Source organism: Dermacentor andersoni, chromosome 7, assembly GCF_023375885.2.
Source record: "Dermacentor andersoni chromosome 7, qqDerAnde1_hic_scaffold, whole genome shotgun sequence".
NCBI classification, from domain to species: Eukaryota; Metazoa; Arthropoda; class Arachnida; order Ixodida; family Ixodidae; genus Dermacentor; species Dermacentor andersoni.
The window spans coordinates 29140650-29160807 of NC_092820.1; the positions used below are offsets into that span (position 1 = coordinate 29140650).

A 20158-nucleotide genomic window follows, 5' to 3' on the forward strand; every position below is an offset into this window, starting at 1 on the left:
CGGGGAGGAAGCAGTCGGTGTTTCATACCGATCAAGGCAGTCGATGTGGGGAGCCCTTGCCCCAATGAAAAAAAAAATATTATTATGAGGAGGAGGGGTTGTGCTCTGGCGTTACCTCCGAATGGCACGGTTGATCGCGTCCCCATAGGCGCTACCTTGAAAGCAACCTGCCATGATCACAAAACCTAAGGCCCCGAGGGCTGATAGTTTTTGTGCACTATGTTCTCATCTTTTAGTTCGCGTTTAAGCGAAAAGCAGCAGGATGGTCAATTCGCTCGCTTATGCTGCTTCACTTCTTCATGGCAGCGTTTCGACAGTGAGCGTTCGCGGCTATCGAATTATATGTTTTATGTTTGTCTGTGCGCGCGAGACACCATGCTTGATAATTTAGTTAGTAAGCGAATGTTTAAAATCTTGTATGACCAATGAAACAACTATCCTGCCTAGATGCCTAATAATTTGATATCACAAACAATGCTTCGCCTTTCGGGTGAAACTGCAACATGTTCTTTCTCGAAATTAACCGATGTTGTGGCCCGTCTACAAATCATCCTGTTTTACACCATCCTGCTCGGGGATATCCTTTAGAGAATTAGATATATATGGATGCTTACACGGTGGTAAATTTATCGCTATGCTGGCATGATGATGTGCTGTTCAATTTGACTTATTTTCGCTTATTGTAAAGTGCAACTCGGGCAAAACATTTGCGCAGCACCCTAACGCTGCACCAATGGTTTCATGACTGACGTCGTCCACTCAAATTGCTGCCCATAGTAAGGGTATATGATCAAAGCGAGTCGTCTGGAACAACACGTCAATGAGGTGCTTTATCCTTGCCACATTTTAGCTACAAGGTACGCATTTTATTGACAATTGTTTTTCGCACAATTTTGAACAGGTATTATCAGTGTTCACCTTGTCTGTGTATATTTGTATGACTGTGGCCAAATTGAGCATATATGTAGTATTTTCATCTGATGCCGTACTCGAAACGCTTTTCGTGTGTAAGCGCTCGTGGCCATGGGCTTTTCCGATCACGAAAAATTCTTGCATACGAGCTTTTCGTAAATACGGACCTTGGTGACGTTACTTATACAATGTCTTTATTCTTGTAAAACAAAGAAAGGTAAATCAGCGGTAGTGTTATTTACAAAGGCAAACTTCTCAGGTGCGACGGCTGTGGCTTTCCCTTCTTTCCTTAGAGGTAATAACTTATTCTATCGTCGTCATAGCTAGATTATGCCGAGAGCTTTTGTGTTTTGCACACAGTACTCTAGAGAGGACACAGCTGGACAGGTCCGCCTTGGGCTGCGGCATTAACAGTTGTTCGCGTACACTCAAATGGTCAGCACTGAATCTGGTCATCGCAAAATTCCACCGTAAATGTTTGCTTCCCTTCATTGCTTTCCTTAAGGTTATGTGTGGGCTGTTTCAAAGGGAGGCGCTCTCGGCGAATTTTTTCAGACTTCGCTGATCATAGCTGCTTCTGCTGTTGCTGTTGCTGTCTGTAAAATAGCTCATGCACAGGGTGACACTAGTATAAGGAGTTGGCCTATGTGTAGCGACGTCTGCACTACTTGAATAATTACACAGTGAAACTAACGACTATCCCTAAATATCCTCACTACAGCAAAAATACGTTTTCAAGCGCATAATGAATTCAATAAAGTGATGATTCTTATTTCTTGTTTTCCTTGTTTGCTCACGTCTCCTCAGTCTGTCCGAGCAATCGTGCCAGACTCCGACACGCATGCGCGGAGTAAGGTGCACCGGTCAGGGTAATAGTGCAGCAGTAAACTGTGATGATCTTGAAAATGGCGACATGAAAAGTGGAGAAAATCACGCAGACAGTACAATCTGCGCTAGTGTGTAACGGGATTGGAGGTGGGATGCAAACCTTGCTGATGGCCGGGTAGGCTCCTAATCACTATGCTGCAAATGTAGTTGCAGAACAACAGCTTTATACATGTTCACTACAGCATCGCTTGACATACATTCCAAAGCGTGTGGTAGAGGTGCAATTTATTTCTTCTCAAATTATGGGCCCGTACCCAGAAAAAACATTGTACGCTAGAGTTGTTCGCAAAAAAAAAAAAAAGATATCAGCCAATAATGATGCTGGACGTTTAGATTCGCGAAGTCCTTTGGCTGTTGACTTACGGACCGAAACCTTTCTGAATTTCTTTCCTGAATAACGTGATGCGCACATCGTTGGGGGGGGGGGGGGGGGAGGGAAGAGTCCTTTCCAGATAATCCGTACATGCGCTTACATATCGTGTTGCTTTACGAGCGGTAATTTTTCTCTTTATCCTTCAAACTATTTTCTGTAAATAAAGTTCTGCTGAAACAGGACACAATAAAGCCACTAACAAATAGAGGCATGTCACCATGAAGAAATAAATGCATAAAAGCAGCAAATTACATTGAAATAAAATACTAAAGTTAGAGTAGTAAGAAAAAGACATGTTGGATGTCGATGATTACGACATATTCTTTAGACGAATAACCTTCCTTTTTTTTACCGTCTCTACAATGTGTCTTGTTCTGTGCCAGATTTGCTATATTTGTCTTTGGAAAATGAATTATCTTAGGCAATTTGCGCACTTATGACTTTTGCTTCTTGAACTTGCTATAGTGCTGCTTTCAACAAATCGTTGTTGACTTTTCTGAGAAATGTACGCATTCAAACATTCTGAGTAGGAAGAGCTGCTATATTAATTTTGTTGTATATTTTATTGCCCACAAAGCCCTATTTGCATTCAATATATCATCGTGAGCGAATGTGAGCAGGGTGACTAATAGCAAGAGAACAATGACAGTATCCAACGCGCTTATAAGTACACCTGACGGAAGATGTCGAGGTAGTCCTGTGGCGCCAGTCGGGTCGGTAAAAGCAAGCTCACCGAAATAAGGTTGTAATGATAAAATTATAAACGAATTGATGGCGCCTTTTCATAAAAAGAAGGGGCAAGACGCTTGTTGCATGAAGAAGCTCGAGCTGCGGACTTCAACAACGTTTCACTAATGTGGCTTTCCCAATGAATGAGGTTGACATGTTGCCCAGTAACACTGTTCCTAAAATTGGTGCGGAATACAGAACGCATCAAAACAAAATGCTCTCCGTTCGAAAGAACAGTTGCTGGCGGACAGAGACAATGGAAGGGTGCAGCGAAGAACAACGCGTGTAATACAGGCCCTAAAAGAACGAGCGATAAGTTCAACTACGAAGACGAACCAAATAATTGTGGTGTAGGGCGAACAGTTTTACTGGCAACGATATAAAACTTACAGCGTGAATAGAAAATAGCTTTTAATAGGAGTATCTTTGTGACAGTGTATATCTGCTCGTGTCCGGCCAGTGCTGACGGATGTGCTGTTGCTGTGGTGAAATGGCTGCTAATACTCATTATAACAAGTTAAAGACGCCAAATAACACACAGCACACAAAAGAAGCCAACGGGAGGCGCTTTGTCTTGTCTTTTCTTGGGTGCTGCATGTTATTTGGCGCCTTGAAAAAGTCATAATGAATAGGTATCAACTTAACGAGCAAGAAATTCTCTTAGGCTGCCAATACGGATAGCGCCATCTTAACACTGAAAGCTACATGTGTAATAATCGTTTCCAGATCACAGCAGGGACCTCTAGCGCGTTCTAAGTCAGAACAGTAGGATAATTGATGCAGAGATCCAAAGAACAGTGACTAATATTAGCCGCAGCCGAATAGGACCTTTGCCCACAGCTACACCTCTATTATTCGCTATCATGCGGCACAGCTGCGTCCCATATTTCTTGCCATAATTGAAATTATTCATGCGTTTACTTTAAAAGCACGTGATCTGCTCACTGAAAGTTTCAGCACGTATATACTTTCAGTGTATTGTAGCTTAAAATATTATGCACTGTATTTCTCACAGTTGCTCTAACAAGACATGTAAACGTGGAATGGCGATCATTTGTAGTACCTCGCTTTTCGCATCACTAAGTTGAAACTCTTAGATACATCTTTAAATCACTTCTCGCCATAGCTAAGTATCACGTACACATGTCTACTAAAGCTCGCCCTTTTTCTGGCTCGAAGTGGCATTGTTCCTGTTAAAAATATGATGTGCCCGTATCAGCAAATGCTCCGAGCCCTGAATTGACAATAATTCATTGACCCTCACTTAACTAAATGTCGCCGTAGTACGAGGAAACAGTTTATATGAATACAGCACTTGGTAGGTAATAATGCTAATAGTAGTGTTACAAGCCATTTCATACATTGGGGAAGACCCCAGCAAGGTTGTGATGACGAGGATCGAAGAAGCGCTTGCGTGGTTGTTCCGCCATCTCGGCTTCTCTCTGTATATATTACCTAAAAACATTTTCCCTTTTGTTTTGTCTTATCTTATCACCGTCACCTTTTTGGTGGAGCTGCGGGATACCTACTCGATACAACGGAGCTCTGCAGCGGCTGACATTGAGTTCTCCCCAGAATGACAGAAGAGACGGTTCTCGTCGCAGCAATCGCAACGTCGATGGTTGTCGTTGCCCAGCCTAGAGACCCAGGCACGTTTTGTGGAACTGATGGTGCCGATATTGAAGAGTAGTAGGCGATCTACGAGCGTGCAAGTAAGAACAACCAATGGGATGAAAAAGTCACGCTGATCAAGACCCTATTTTATCTTTAAGGGAAAGCAAGTGTCTGGCTCCAGAATCATGAAGAGGAAATCGGAAGCTGGGATACCTGCAAGCAAAAGATGCGTGCTTTGTTTGGCAAGTCTCTTGGCCGAAAGATTGCGACGAAGAAGGAGCTAGCATCACGTGCCCGAACATCGACGAAATATTGCCTATCTTACATACAAGATGTGCTGGCCCTTTGCCGCAAAGCGGATGATGGTATGGCTCAGTCTGAGAAAGTGGAACACGTCCTAAAAGGGATAGGAGATGAGGCGTTCTATCTACTAATCTGCAAGGACTCTAACAAAGTGCATGCTATTAATAATGAGGGCAGGCGTTTTTAAAATGCGAAATGTAGACGTATTGCCCATCAGTTCACCCCACTTCCCCACACGGCAACATCGTCGTGCCAAGACGCACTTGCGTCCCAACTACTGCAAACCGCGGAACACGTGACGAAGATCACAAGGCTTGAATTTGAGGATATGTCTCCTGCTTCCCCATGTGCCGGTGCCTGTGAGTTCAGCAATACTATGATTCCACTTGTTCAAGCATTCGTTCGCCAGGCGCTTTCGAACGTTGGCAGGGACTCTGTGTACGCCGTCACTCCCTACCACCAAACTGACCGTTTCCCAGCTTCTTATGCCGAAGGCCAGAGGCTAGTCGCTGCAATCCGTCCGAGTGGAGGATTGCTGACGACCGGCCCAGTTGCTTTAATTGCCGTCGGATTGGTCACGTCACCCGCTATTGCAATAACCTGTGGTGTTGGCCCCATGAGCCCTCTGCGCCTAACCGTCACTCTCCGACCAATCCTCGCCGCTTCCAGCTTTACCGCGAGTCCCGTCAGGCCAACGGTGATGACGCTTCGACCGTGTCTATCCGTCGTTCTCCATCTTCGCGTGGTCACGAGTACTGTTCACCGTTGTCTCGTCACGAATCATCTCGCACCCCACAATTCCGCTGCACTCGATCGCCAATTGGACGCCTGCCTCTGGAAAACTAGACGATGCAGCTCCCGGAGGTGAAACTGCATTGACGACTCGTCCGCGAAATTCTCTGACCACATTGCCGACTAGACGCAACTTAATTGAAGTTAAGGTGGACGGTACACTTGTCGCTGCTCTCGTTGATACGGGGGCACATCGATAAGTAATGCATGCTGAGCTTCGCCGTCGAATTAAGAAAGTTCTCCGCCACTCACGTTACCGCTCATTATAGTCGCCGACGGGGAACGCTTCCCCTTTTTAGTATGTGCTCCGCACGAGTAAGTATTGCCGGCTGCTGTACGACTGCATTACTTGCTGTGTTCGAGCCCTGCTCCCATCAACTCATCCTAGGCATGGACTTTCTATCTGCCCACTCTCTTATTATTCATTGCGGAACCGGATTGCTTTATCTTCACCTATGACGCTCCGACCACACGTCAACCGCGCTTGTGATCAGTGGATTACATCCATCTGACACCTCAATCTGTAACGTACGTGTCTTGGGGGAAGACCTAATGTGTCTTCCTTCTATTCCCGATGGTGATTACGCCCATACTCCCATCGTTGACGCTATATTGGCCAGAAATGTGTCCGGTCCCCAACCATTCCCACCGTTTCTAACAACCGTGCATTCCTTCCAAACTTAAACTTCAGCTGGTGCACGCAACGTGTCCCAAATGGCATGACTCTGGCCAACGTCTCTGCTATGGATGAGTGTGGGCTTTCTGCATTAGTTGCTAGCGATCATTGGTTCTCCACTGCATTCCCCACTTCAAGCAGCACAGCCGATTGTGGTATTACCAAGATGATCACGCCTGACCTCCTTCCAGCACAGGCTGCCGGTATCAGGCACATGTTGATGTCCGCCGACATGTTGATGTCGATGGCCGCCTTTTAGGCCAGACATCTGTCGTCTTTCACCGTATCCATGCTGGAGATGCCAGCCCCATCAGACAATGTCCTTATCATGTGTCCCATGCTGAACGCCAAGTAGTTCAACGCGAGGTCAAAACAATGTTTGCGAAAGACGTCATTCAACCAACCTGCAGTCCCTGGGCGTCACCGGTCGTGCTAGTAAAGAAGAAGTAGCTGGCACTTCTGCGTAGACTACCGTCACTTGACCAAAGTCACGCGAAAGGACGTCTACCCTCTGCCGAGAATCGAGGCCGAGAATCCATGCCGCTCTCGATTCTCTTCATGGGTCTACCTATTTCTCATCCATCGACCTACGGTCAGGATACTGGCATATTTTTATAGATGACCTGTAGCGCGAAAAGACCGCATTCGTTAACCCAGATGGAGGTTTTCAATTTAAAGTGATGCCATTTCACTTGTGTAATGCCCGAGCAATGTTTGAAAAGATGATGAACCCTCTATTTAACGGCAACAAATGGACCACACGCCTTTTTATATATATGGCGTCATCGTTCTTTCTCCGACATTTGGGAGCCACCTTACAAGCCTATCGGCAGTTCTCGATGTTTTCCAGCAAGCATGCCTACAGGTAAACTCATCCAAATGCAGTTTCGGCCGTCGTCAATGCTCGTGGCATCCAACCTCATCCCAACAAAATTCGTGGCGTGAAAAATTTTCCGGTACCCCGTTCAGCCAAAGATGCCCGGAGCTTCGTCAGCCTACGTACTTGTTTTAAACGCTTTGTCAAAAATTTCGCCGACAGCGCCTAGTCCCTTAACGCAACACCTGAAGAAGTACATCATTTTCGTGGGGCTCAGAACAAGCAGATGCCTTTCGCATACTCACAAGATTACTTATGACCCCACCTATCTTGGCCCAGTTTAACTCGTCCGTTGCCATTGAAGTTCGCACCGACGCCAGCAGACACGGCATCGGCGCTGTCCTTGCCGAGAGGCAACACGGACAAGACCGCATAATCACCTATGCCAGTCGACTCCTCTCCCCTTAGGAGCGCGTTTTCGATCACTGAACTGTAATGCCTCGCTTTAGTTTGAGCGGTCACAAAATTTCGACCATACTTGTTAGGCCGATCATTTTCGGTCATCACAGACCACCATGCAATATGCTGGTCGTACTCTCTTAAGGAGCTCACTGGACGACCTGGTTGCTGGACATTGAAGCTTCAGGGGTATACCTTTGATGTCAAAACAAGTCCGGCCGAATGCACCAAGATGCCGACTGCCACTCCTGTCTTCCCGCGGATCCTCCCGACTCCGCTTCCCGTGATGCTGACGCGTGTGCCCTTGCCATCTCTGATTTTAGCAATACCTGATAGGCACACCTGAATCATGCACACTTGCACTCCATAATCCACCAACGTGAAACCTTGTGCAATTGCTTTGATTCTTCTTTGTTGTTGCTCTGCTGTGGTGACATTGAGACTAACCCTGGTCCAGCCCGCACTCGATCTACTCAAACCGAAAGCGATTCGGAGCACGCGCAGATAGCTGTCATGATGCAGATGCTGAAAAAGACAAATGACAGCATCAAGGAACTATCAAAAGATTTTTCATTGGGCCAAGCGACTGCAATAGCCGATATTAAAACAATTAAGTCTAACCAAGAAACATTAGAATCTAGGCTCATTGACATGCTTAACCGCATTGAAACCCTTGAACGTAAAAGCAACGACTCTAGCTCCATGAGTCATCACATAGCTGCCGTGCAGGATACTGCCACGCGCCTGACGTCACAGCAAACTTCAATCCAGAATCGCATAGACGATCTAGAAGATCGATCCAGACGCGAAAACTTGATCATACATGGTATTCCTGACGCACGTGAAACATGGCAACAAACCGAGCAGAAAGCGCTTGCCGTGTTGTCCACCATGATGGGCAGTAGCATCTCGGAATCCGAGATCGAACGCGCACACCGTTTAGGCACTTTCACAGCATCAGGATGTCGGCCTGTTATTATAAAGTTTACTTCTTTTAAAACTAGACAAAAAGTGTTGGAATTACGCTCAAAATTCAAAGAGGATAGAATGTCAGTTGCCGAAGACTTTTCCGCCGCCACTCGCCATGCTAGAAGGAAGCTGGTTGAATTCGCCAAAGGTTTACCCGGGTCACCGAACTTCCAGCTGCGGCACAACAAGCTCATTGTCCACAATAAACGCTACGTGTACGACGCAGCCGGCGGCAGCATTAAAGAGCTAAACCCGCCCGTTTCTGGTGATTCAACTAACAGTGTATCACGACCTTCAGCGCCAAACTTGACTGGTGAAACATCATCATAGGTAAGCGCGAGGGGACGTGGTGGTTTGTTGCCGGCACCCAGTGTGTCTGTACTTTTGGCAAATGTCAGAAGCGTACTTAATAAGCGTGAGTCACTTGAATCAGTTGTTGACACGTGTAATTCATCTATCATTGCGCTCACTGAAACCTGGCTTCACCCAAGCATTACTGACAACGAAATATTTCATGACGCACCTAGCTTCAGCATTTATCGCTGTGACCGTGAATCACGCGTAGGAGGCGGTGTTATGTTGGCTATTTCGCGAGATATTCCGTCTTCCTATATTCCTGTTCAAACTAACCTAGAAATTGTATGGGCGCACGCTTACATCTGCCATAAAAGCTTTGTGTTTGGGGTTTGCTATCGTCCACCCAATAATTGCCCAAATTTTGCTGCCCATTTACATGATGCCATTGATACTGTTATTGCACGTCATCCTAACGCTTTCATTTTTCTCCTGGGAGACTTCAACTTTCCCAACATTTCCTGGTCTACTGAGCCCCCGGCTTTGAAACCGTTTTCATCAGAAAGCTTTGACTTTATTCATCTTTGCTCGGTATTTTCTCTTTATCAGCTTGTCTCCCAACCTACTAGGCTATCGCACAATACGGCAAATACGCTTGACCTTATACTAACGAACTGTCCTGATATGGTCTCTTATTTATCGTATCTGCCAGGTATTAGCGATCATTTAACGCTCTGTTTTGAAGTAAAGTATTGTCAGCCGATAAACCAGAGAGTCAAAACGTCCCTTCGTAATTACAGTAAAGCCAACTTTGAAGCTATTAATAACGAACTGTCTACGTTTCTCAACGTTTTCTTAGATGATTTTGAAAGCCGTACTACCGAAACTAACTGGAATATGTTTACAAGAAAAGTACATGAACTAATCGACAAGCACGTACCTATGCGCACTATTTCTTCGCATACAACAGCACCTTGGTATAACTCGAATTTAAAACAACTTTGTAACAAAAAAAAGCGGCTCTATCGCTCTGCCAAGCATTCTCCCTCCGAGCAGCGATGGGATGCATATGTGAAAGCGAATAATGCTTATGTCTCCGCACTGAAATGTTCTCGTAATAATTTCCTACAAAATACCCTGCCAGCTATGCTCAGTAATGACCCAAAAAAGTTTTGGCGAACGATTCACCCCGACCGTAATAACGAAATCACGTTACTCGACTCTTCTGGTGATGCGATTCCAGTTGCCGACTGCTCTGTGGTATTAAATGATGTATTTTGCCGTAATTTTGTTATAGCCTCGTCTACAACACTTCCCAACGTGCAGCGTTTTGACTCTCTAACAATGGATCCAGTAATTATACAACCCCTTGGCATCGAAAAAATTATCGAATCATTGAAAGTGTCCTCAAGCCCAGGAATTGACCTTATCAATGCGAAATTCTTAAAAAGTACCAAAATATATTCTAGTATTATGCTATCCAAAATATTCCAACAATCACTTGATGAATCCACACTGCCATCCAACTGGAAAGTCGGCAAGGTGGTTCCAGTTCATAAATCTGGAAGCAAAAATTCACCCCTAAACTATCGCCCGATTTCACTAACTAGTATCCCGTGTAAAATCATCGAACATGTTCTTTACACAAGCATTGTTAATTTCCTTGATGCCAACTCGTTCTTTTCGAAGGCTCAACATGGTTTCCGCCGATCTCTTTCCTGCGAAACACAGTTAGCTTCCTTTACACACAAGCTACATACAATTCTTGATCGTCGTTCTATAGCTGACTGTGTCTTCCTAGATTTCGCAAAAGCCTTTGAAAAAGTTTGCCACAGTTTACTTCTCTTTAAATTAAGCAAATTGAACATTGATAGGAAACTTCTCTCCTGGATCGAATATTTTCTAACCGGACGCTCACAATTCGTGTCTGCTAACACTTATAATTCCCCGTTGAAGCCAGTTCATTCTGGCGTGCCCCAAGGCTCAGTGCTCGGCCCTCTCCTGTTTCTCATTTATATTAATGACTTGCCGCAATGCGTGACCTCTAACATTCACTTATTCGCTGACGATTGCGTAGTCTTCCCAGAAATTATTGACCAAAATGATGTTACGATCCTTCAAAACGATATCAACTGTATATCTAACTGGTGTAAAGTCTGGCTGATGGAACTCAACACTACAAAATGTAAGGTATTACGCATCTCCCGTACAACTTCTTACCCCATTTCCTACTTGCTCGAGAATTCCGCTCTCGAATCCGTAACATCCTATTGCTACTTGGGTGTGCACATAACTTCCTCTCTTTCCTGGTCTCTTCATATTAGCAAAATAATTAGCAATGCAAACCGCTCGATAGGTTACCTCCGGCGCAATTTTTCATCTGCTCCTGTTTCTTTAAAACTCCTCCTTTACAAATCTTTAGTCCGAAGTAAACTCGAATATGCCTCTTCAATCTGGGACCCCAGCACTGCTATATTAACCTCTGCCCTCGAGCTTGTCCAAAATAACTCTGTCCGCTTCATTATAGGAAACTACAGTCGTACTGCCAGTATCACTTTAATGAAAGAGTCCCTACAGCTTGCGTCCCTCGCCTGCCGCCGCAAGTTTTCCCGCCTATGTCTCTTCCACAAGATATACTACAGTCCCGCCCTACACAACGACCTTATTCTTCCTCCATCATACATTTCCCCTCGTTTCGATCATGCACAAAAGGTGGGAATAATGTCGTGCTTAACTCAAACATGTTATCAATCATTTGTACCCCGCACCTCACAGGACTGGAACCACCTTCCTGGAGCAGTTACGTCCACTGTTCAATATTCCCAGTTTCATAATGTTTTAAACACTAATGTATTGCAATGTAACTAACCAACTATGTAATTATATTTGTTATCCGTCAATTGCTTGAATTTTTGTTGCTTCACGTTTCAGCTAACATTGTATTAGCAGAAGAAAAACCTGTATAGTGTCTTTTTTTTATGTTCCACTCCCCTCTGTAATGCCTCTGGCCCTGAGGGTAATACTAATAAATAAATAAATAAACTACGCTCTCAACAATCCGACCCCTCTCTCCACCTGTTTTTACTCCGTCATGGTCTTCTCTACCGACGGAATACTAACTTGGACGGCCCAGACCCTGTGCTTGCTCTTCGTACATCTGTCCGTTCAACTGTTCTCCAACGGCTACACGATGGCACAACCGCTGGACTTCTCGGAGTGTCGCGTCCATACGACCGAGTGTGGCGACGGTTTTTTCTGGCCAGACCTTGAGCGTTTTGTACGGTTGTATGTTGCTGCACGTGAGTCCTTCCAGCGCCGCGAGCGCCCGTCCTTGCTGCTCACCGGTCCACTTCAGCCTATCGAGATACCACGGACGCGATCGGAGATCTTTCTTCGATACGCGGTCTGTTCGGTTGCTGCAACGTCACAAAGTGCCATTATGCAAAGTTTGCGAGAACGGGGCGGAGGGAGTAGCCAATCGGTAAGCGGTAAACTCCCCGGAAGTTTACTTCACTCGTTTGTCGTCTGCTTAAAGACAGTATATACTACAAAACGAAATGTTTCTTGTCTTCCAAAAATAACTTATTTATCTAAAAATAATTTTTTTTCTTCTCAAGCTTAAACACGTTTTCTAATAGTAGTAGGTGTGACTACTATAATTTATAACTATTAGTTTCTCTGCGTCATCCCTAAGTGGTGTCGCGCACAGCGAGAAAGAAAATGGAAAAAGAAAAGACGGGAACAGTGGCGCACTTTTCAAGAGGCAGCAACAACATTCCAGTGGCTCGCTGGCACCCGATGATGGGGTTGATTTCGCTGTACAAACAACGCACTATTTGCTTTCAGAAATGAAAGCGACGCCGGAATTCGCTTTCTGCCATTTCTTCAAACGCGCTTCGCAGCTCCACTCGCTCTTCTTCCTTCTCGAGCAACGCCAGCGCAACAACCAAAGTTCCCAACGCAAGCCCATTTCCTCGAATTAAACAATGGATTGGATCCAAACGTGCCATTCCACAGCCGCAGCCGCCAGTTGGATCCAATCCAATCAACCAGACGCGCCATGCGAAGCCGGTCTCGTAACGAGCGTATGATCGCTCTAAACTTCACAACTCCCGTTGGGTTTGGCGCCTAGCAGACGACGTGCTCGGTTGCAAACTGATTGATAGGAGCGTGTTGTCAGTTTGACGTCACCAAAAACGTGGCCGCGCCCCGCGGCTGACGACGTCGGCGCGAAGTAGGCCAATCGCGCACGCCGGTAACCAAACGAACGCGCCAAACAACCATCTCCGATCGAACTCCAGCTGTTCCATTCTAACACGTGGGCCTAGATTTGGTTGGACTATTCCCGACTTCTTTTACGGGGACCATGTGGTTTGTCGTGGCCACTGACTGCATACACCACAGAGTACGCTATCATCCGGGCGCTGCCGACAGGCTGTGCCCCTGACGTCACGGAGTTTTTGCTGCGCAAGGTCATTCTCTACCATGGCGCGCCACGACAGCTGCTTACTGATCGCTGTCATTCATTTCTTTCGAAAGTGGTTGAGGACGTCCTTCGTTCATGTTCTACACGCCAAAAGCTAACCACAGCCTACAATTGAGAAACAAATAGTCTTACGAAACGTTTTATTCCCACGCTAACCATGATGCTCTCTATGTACGTTTCTGCAGATCATTGTGATCGGGACAGCACTTTACCTTTTGTGACATTTCCGTGCAACTTCTCCCACCACAAGAGCACCGGCTATTCTCCTTTCTATCGGTTGTTCTGGCACCACTCTTTTGAAAAAGTATGGGATTTTACGTGCCAGAACCACTTTCTGATTGTGAGGCACACCGTAGTGGAGGACTCCAGAAATTTTGACCGCCTGGGGTTTCCTTAACATGAACCGAAATCTACGTACGAGGGTGTTTTCGCATATCGCCTCAACCAAAATGCGGCCGCCGTGGCCGTGATTCGATCCCGCGACCTCGTGTTCAGCAGCCGAACACCATAGCCACTGAGCAACCACGGCGGGTGCCACCCTTTTGAGGCTCTCATACCAATAGATACCTACGTTCCTACAGACTACGTCCGCGGTTCTGCTGCTCAGGCTCAAGCAGCTCGCCAGATTGCACGGGATCGTCTCCTTATCTCACAGATATCCCAAAAGGCCCGCTATGACAGCCATCACAGGCCCGATCACTTCAATCCAGGCTCTTTTGTTCTTCATTAAATGCCGTGCCACTATGTGGGCCTGTCTTCAGAGCTTCTGTCTCGTAACTCTGCTCATTATACGGTTCTCCGCCAGATCGATGAAGTCACATACGAGATCACCCCGGGGGACGGTAGCTCGTCATCGTCCGTACCACCTAGTGATAAAGTGCACACAGCCTGTTTGAATCCTTACTTCTCCGACGACAACCCTTCCCTTCCCTGAGCGCCGAAACGGTAATCCCACCGCCGGACTCGTACGTTACAAGCCATTGCCGTAAATTGGAGAAGGCGCCAGCAAAGGGATGAAGACGAGGATCGAAGAAGCGCTCGTGTGGTTGTTGTTCCGCCATCTCGTCTTCTGTCTGTATGTATTGTTTCATTAGATAGTCACATTATCCTCAAAAGCAATAACCAGCTAACCCGCGAAATGGGAGGCCTACCACATTAAGAAAAGAGAAGATAACTGCGTCAGCCGTCCGTCGGTCTTGCTACATGAGAAACAAGAAGAAAGTGGGTTAACCGAGTGGCCCAATTTTTATTAAGCATATCATAAGAAACCGCCAAACATTGACACCAAGGACAACATTGGGAAAATTACTCGTACTTACTAAATGAATTAACGAAATCATAAATTAATGGAAATGAAAGTAGATGAAAAAACAACTTGCCGCAGGTGGGGAATGATCTCACGTCTTCGCATTAAGCGTGCGATGCTCAACCAATTGAACTACCGCCGGCGCCTTTTTCCCATTCACTTTCTTGGGTATTTATGTTTCCTACTAGAACCATAGGAGTGCTAGCCAGCCCCACCACTCACAAACCTTGGCGGCGGATGGGGAGCATTCCTTCTGCCACAGGCGCCATGAGTATGATATCTTTTTGGGTGAAGACAACTGGTTAATAAACTCACGCATTCTACCTGAAGGCATCAATGCTGCCGGATTCGAGACCCGCGTTATGTGAAACCCTCGCTTTACTACATGATAAGGGATTCAGGTTTCTTGGTAGTTAGATTTTCTTTATTTTTAACGTTGCCTTTGAATGACTTAACCCGTGATCCGTTACGCGCAAGCGCAGCCCTCCGAATGCATTTTTGTGCACATATTTTTGTTTCCTTTCGCTAAAAAGTTTTCAATTGTGAGTAAGCGACTCGTCCTGTCCACTCTTCTTGTTCTCATCTTTGTGCGCTTTTACAGTTTCAAGATACCGGGATTTGCCGATGGCCAGATCGGAGGTCTGCTGATGAAAATATTTGGCTTCCTGCAAGCAGTCCAAGGCATCATTAATACGGGGCGAGGGGCAGGCATCCTTGCGTGTGATTTTGTTGAGGTGTCAGTAATCCACAAAAAAGCGCCAACTACCATCCGTCTTCTTGCCAGGGAAAACAGGGGAGGCCCACGGACTGTATGATGGCTCGATAATGGCTTTAGTCAACATCTTATGGCCTTCTCGTTGTATTACTTGTCGTTCAGCATGTGAAACATGTTACGGCCGGCGGCGTATCGGACTGGCGTCTCAGGTGTAAACCTGATGGGTGACCACCGATGTTTGGGCTACAAGGCGGCCGTCAAGGTCAAAAATGTCGCGGTAAGTTTCCAAGAGACGGCGGAGGTCAGCAGTCTGTGCCGGAATAAGATCAGTTGCAATCATCTTGCAAAGTTCGTCTGTGAGAGTCGGTGAATCAAAGGTTCTTGTAGAGGCTGACGTAATTTCGTCGTCAAGAGCCGGTATCTCAGATTCGTTCACAGGCGAGATGTCGCTGAAAGACATGGTTCTGGGAAAAATTGAGCCTGCTCAAAGCGCTGACAGACTTTTCTGATCTCCTGTGCTGTCCCACGATTTTGGCACATTAGCAGGTTGAAAGCATCGTCAGCGACCCCCTTCAGTACATGCCCAACCGTGTCTGACTCAGCCATATCGCTGTTAGCCTTACGGCACAGAGCCAGCACGTACTGGATGTAAGAAACGTATAATGTTGTGGACGTCTGGGTGCAGGTAGCTAGTTTTTCTTAGCGGTGCTCCTCCTCCCAGGTGGACTGCCGAACAGTCCCTCAGCTTCTGTTTGCACGTGCCCCAGTCGTTAAGCTCTTTCTGGTGGTTGTCATACCATACCTTCACCGTGCCTTGTAGGTTGTAGACCAAGTTAGCCAACATAATTGTCGGATCCCATTTGTTCCGGGCCCTTATAGGCTCATACGTGTCGATACAGTCTTCCGAGTGGAGATGGTCGGGACAGCGGAACGTTCCTGCATCCGGCGGCTTAGCCAGCGCAGCAGTCAGGTTGGTAGGCGTTGATGTGGGCCGCGCCATGTCGGTTCCTCCTGTTTCGTCCGTAATGTTGTCCACTCTGAGTTGACAATCACTGTGGAGCTCCGTTGTTGTTCTAGTGGGTACCCCACACCTCTCACCAATTTGTTGCCTTGCAGAAGTCACATATAACGATGTATATACAACATTTACAAGAGAGACAACGATGCATAAAAACAGATGGCTGTGGAGACCGATTCCACCTATACACGTCAAATTGTCTTCTGACTGGCGGCACTCTTGGTTGCGCCGTAAGAATGTTACCTAAATACATTTTCTCTTTTGTTTTGCCTAGTCGTATCCCCATCACATTTTCATTATTCATATTCATCATCATCATCAGCAGCAGCAGCAGCCTACTTTGTGTCCACTGCAGGACGAAGGTCTCTCCCTGCGATCTTCAATTAGCCCTGTCCTGTGCCAACCGATTCCAACAAGCACCCTCGAATTTCCTTATTTCATAGCTCCACCTAGTCCTCTGCGCTCCTCGACTGCGTTTCCTTTCTCTTGGTACCCATTTTGTAACCCTAATGGTCCAACGGTTGTCTAACCTGCGCATTACATGACCTGCCCAGCTCCCTTTTTTTCCCCTTTATGTCAATTAGAATATCCCGTTTGCCCTCTGATCCAAACCACTCTCTTTCTGTCTCTTAACGCTATGCCTAGCATTCTTCGTTCCATCGCTCTTTGCTCGGTCCTTAAGTTGTTCTCAAGCTTCTTTGTCAGTCTCCAAGTCTCTGCCCCTTAGGTAAGCACCGGTAAAATGTACTGATTATATATCTTCTTTTTCAATGATAATGCCAAGCTTCCAGTCAGGAGCTGACAATTTCTGCTGTATGCGATCTAACCTATTTTTATTCTTCCATGAATTTCCTTCTCATAATAAGGGTTTCCTATGATTACCTGACCTAGGTAAACGTACTCCTTCACCGAGTCTAGAGGCTGACTGGCGATCCTGCATTCTTGTTCTCTTGGCCGGCTGTTCATCATTATCCTTGTCTTCTGCATATTGATCTTCAACCCCACTCTTACGTTCTCTTTGCTAAGGTTCTCTATCATTCGTTGCAACTTGTCTGTAGTGTTGCTGGATACAACAATGTCATTGGCAAACGGAAGGTTTCTGTGATATTCGCCGTCGATCCTTACTCCTAAGCCTCCCCAGTTTAATAGCTTGAATACTTGTCCAGGCACGCAGCGAATAGCATTGAAGAGATTCTGTCTCCTTTTCTAACCCCTTTCTTTATAGGTATCTTACTACTTTTATCGTGCAGATTAAGATGGCTGTGGAATCTCTGTAGATATTTTCCAAGGCATTTATGCAAGCGGTCTGTACTCCTTCATTACGTAATGCCTCTATTACTGCTGGTATCTGTACTGAATGAAATGCCTTTTCATAATTTATGAAAGCCATATAGATAGGTTTATTGTACTCTGTGGATTTCTCGATTGCCTGATTAATGGCATAGATGTGAGCCATTGTAGAAAATCCCTTCGTGAAGCGAGCTTGTTTCCTTGGTTGACTAAAGTCCAGTGTTGCCCCATATTCTATGCGAGATTACTTTGGTGAATACTTTATATAATACTGGGAGTAAACTTATAGGACTATAGTATTTCAATTCTTTAACGTCTCCCTTTTTGTGCACTAGTAATAATATTATTACCTCCAAAAAACCATGCCTTGTTGATGGGATCATGCCGCAAGACAGAACTACGCGATTATCTATCTCATGGGTACCGCTAACTTTCCATACGTCAATGATGAAAGAGACTCAACCCTGGCAGGGCTTTAAGACAATCTTCACGCAAGTCTGCAGGCTACCAAGCGATAAGAAAGCTTCGTGACGAATGTTTGCTCACTCTCGGCAACCAAGAGAGAGAGAGAGAGAAAGAGAGAGAGATGCAAATGAGTGAAAGGCAGGGAGGTTAGCCAGAGTTAAACCTCCCGTTTTAATCGAGAGAAACTTTCACATACGTAAACCAGGACGCCATTCACCGTTGCTAGCGTGTCAGTACGTAGTCTTTCATTGTTCCAAACATGTTCTACGTCACATTGCTGAGGAGACGAAAAAAAAACGCCACTGTATCACTGCTTCACAAAGCTCCTATCTCTCGTAACGCACTGACAGCAGGTTAGTGAATTGGTGGCTGAAGCTTATAAAATCCACCACATAATCGAATATATCACCGAAGACGCTTTCCGTTTCTCTCACGTGCGCTCAAACTGTCGTCAAGGTCATGTGCTGGGCAGATATTGGAAAAACATCCGCTCAAGACAATGAGCAACTTTTTAAACAAGCTTGACGTGTTATCTCCTAGCCAGTATGGCTTTGTGCCGAATCGGGGCACGCAGTTGTTGGTTGAAGATTCTTTCGATGCACTAAACTCTGCGTTTGAACACAATCAGATTGCTTGTGCACTGTTTCTCGACGTCCACATAGTGTTTGACAGCGTCTGTCATAGTATAATGCTAAACAAACTTTCCTTGCTAGGCTTGGGGGGTGCGTTATTGTGGCTCCTGAAAAACTTCTTATCTCACAGGCACCAACTTGTGTCTATTGGAAAATTTCGTTGCGACCTGACCAAAATTGAAGTTGGCGTCCCCCAAGGTTTAAGTCCATAATTATTTAATTAATATTTCGACGATTTATCTAATGTTGTGAACGTCAAATTATATCAGTATGCTGATGACACTGTCCGTGTTTCATACGCTAGAAGTTACACTGACTCCATCTCTTCTTTACAAATGGCAACAACAAAAGTGATGGATTGGCTTCGGAATAATATAATTGGTAGCAATTCGTCCAAAATTCAACTAATCTGTTTTCACAACCCTGTCAAGCAAGTTACCCTATCGTCCCCATTATATTTTCACACATCACATTGCAATCCCTGCTCGTGTGGCCCTGTGCAACACGCTCGTTCAATTAAATACACGGGCGTTTTGTACATTGATCTATCCTAGAATTCTCCTTTCGCACGTATTTGTCAAAAACTTCGCGCAGTGTCTTGTGCTTTGTGTAATATTAAATTTTACATGCCATTGTCTGTCCGAAAGCTTGTAGCACATACCTTATACTACAGTGTAATCGGGTATGGGATATCTACACATAGTCTTGGCGCTCAATTTTTGGCAAACCAGGTCAATTCCACCCTTCGTGGTATTCTGAAGCACTTTGCATATGATGTCTCCCCCAAACATGATGTTTTCAAAACTTCGCCTTTACCTGATTTCAATTCTTTGCTGCAAGGAACTTTTTTTTGATAAGCCAGTATAAAATTCCTTATATGCCTGTTTGTTGCCTGAGACCAAGGAATCCTTATGCTACACCCCGCTGTATGACGAGATACGGTCGAAGACTCCGTACCTATTATTTCCCCGCAATGCTTAATTTACTTCCCCAAAGCATACAAGCCGCGAAGACGAAATGCGGTCTCAGAAAGGCTCTTAGACACATTAATGCGTGATCGGAAGCCTGTCACGTGTTCTTTTTGTTGTTTTTTCCCCACTGTTGTCTACGAAGTAATGACGTGTTACTTATGGCTCTGTGGCTGTCTGCCAGGCACTGCCGTTCAAGTCCACTGCGGCTTTCGGAGGCCCGATTCTTGCATTGTGTTATACTGAAGTCATCAGTAAAGTATTATTTTTATTATTATTATTATTATTATTATTATTGAAATCTAATATCCTTGTGAAAGACGCCCTTGGCAAACACCTCTCTTGGCGTCCTTGTGAAATAAATGCGTCGCCTTTAGCGAAATCTTGCTCCTACCCCGCCGTTCTTTTCCCGCGAGTCAAACACCTCACCGCGATGAGGTTGCGAGTCTACT

At 45.6% G+C, this 20158-nt stretch overlaps 1 protein-coding gene across 1 annotated transcript in view; it reads left to right on the plus strand.

Annotated features, from left to right (window-relative positions):
• LOC126535345 (epoxide hydrolase 4-like) overlaps positions 1-20158 on the plus strand; it is a 191403-nt gene that overhangs the window by 15971 nt on the left and 155274 nt on the right. The gene's annotated exons all lie outside the window — the stretch shown is intronic.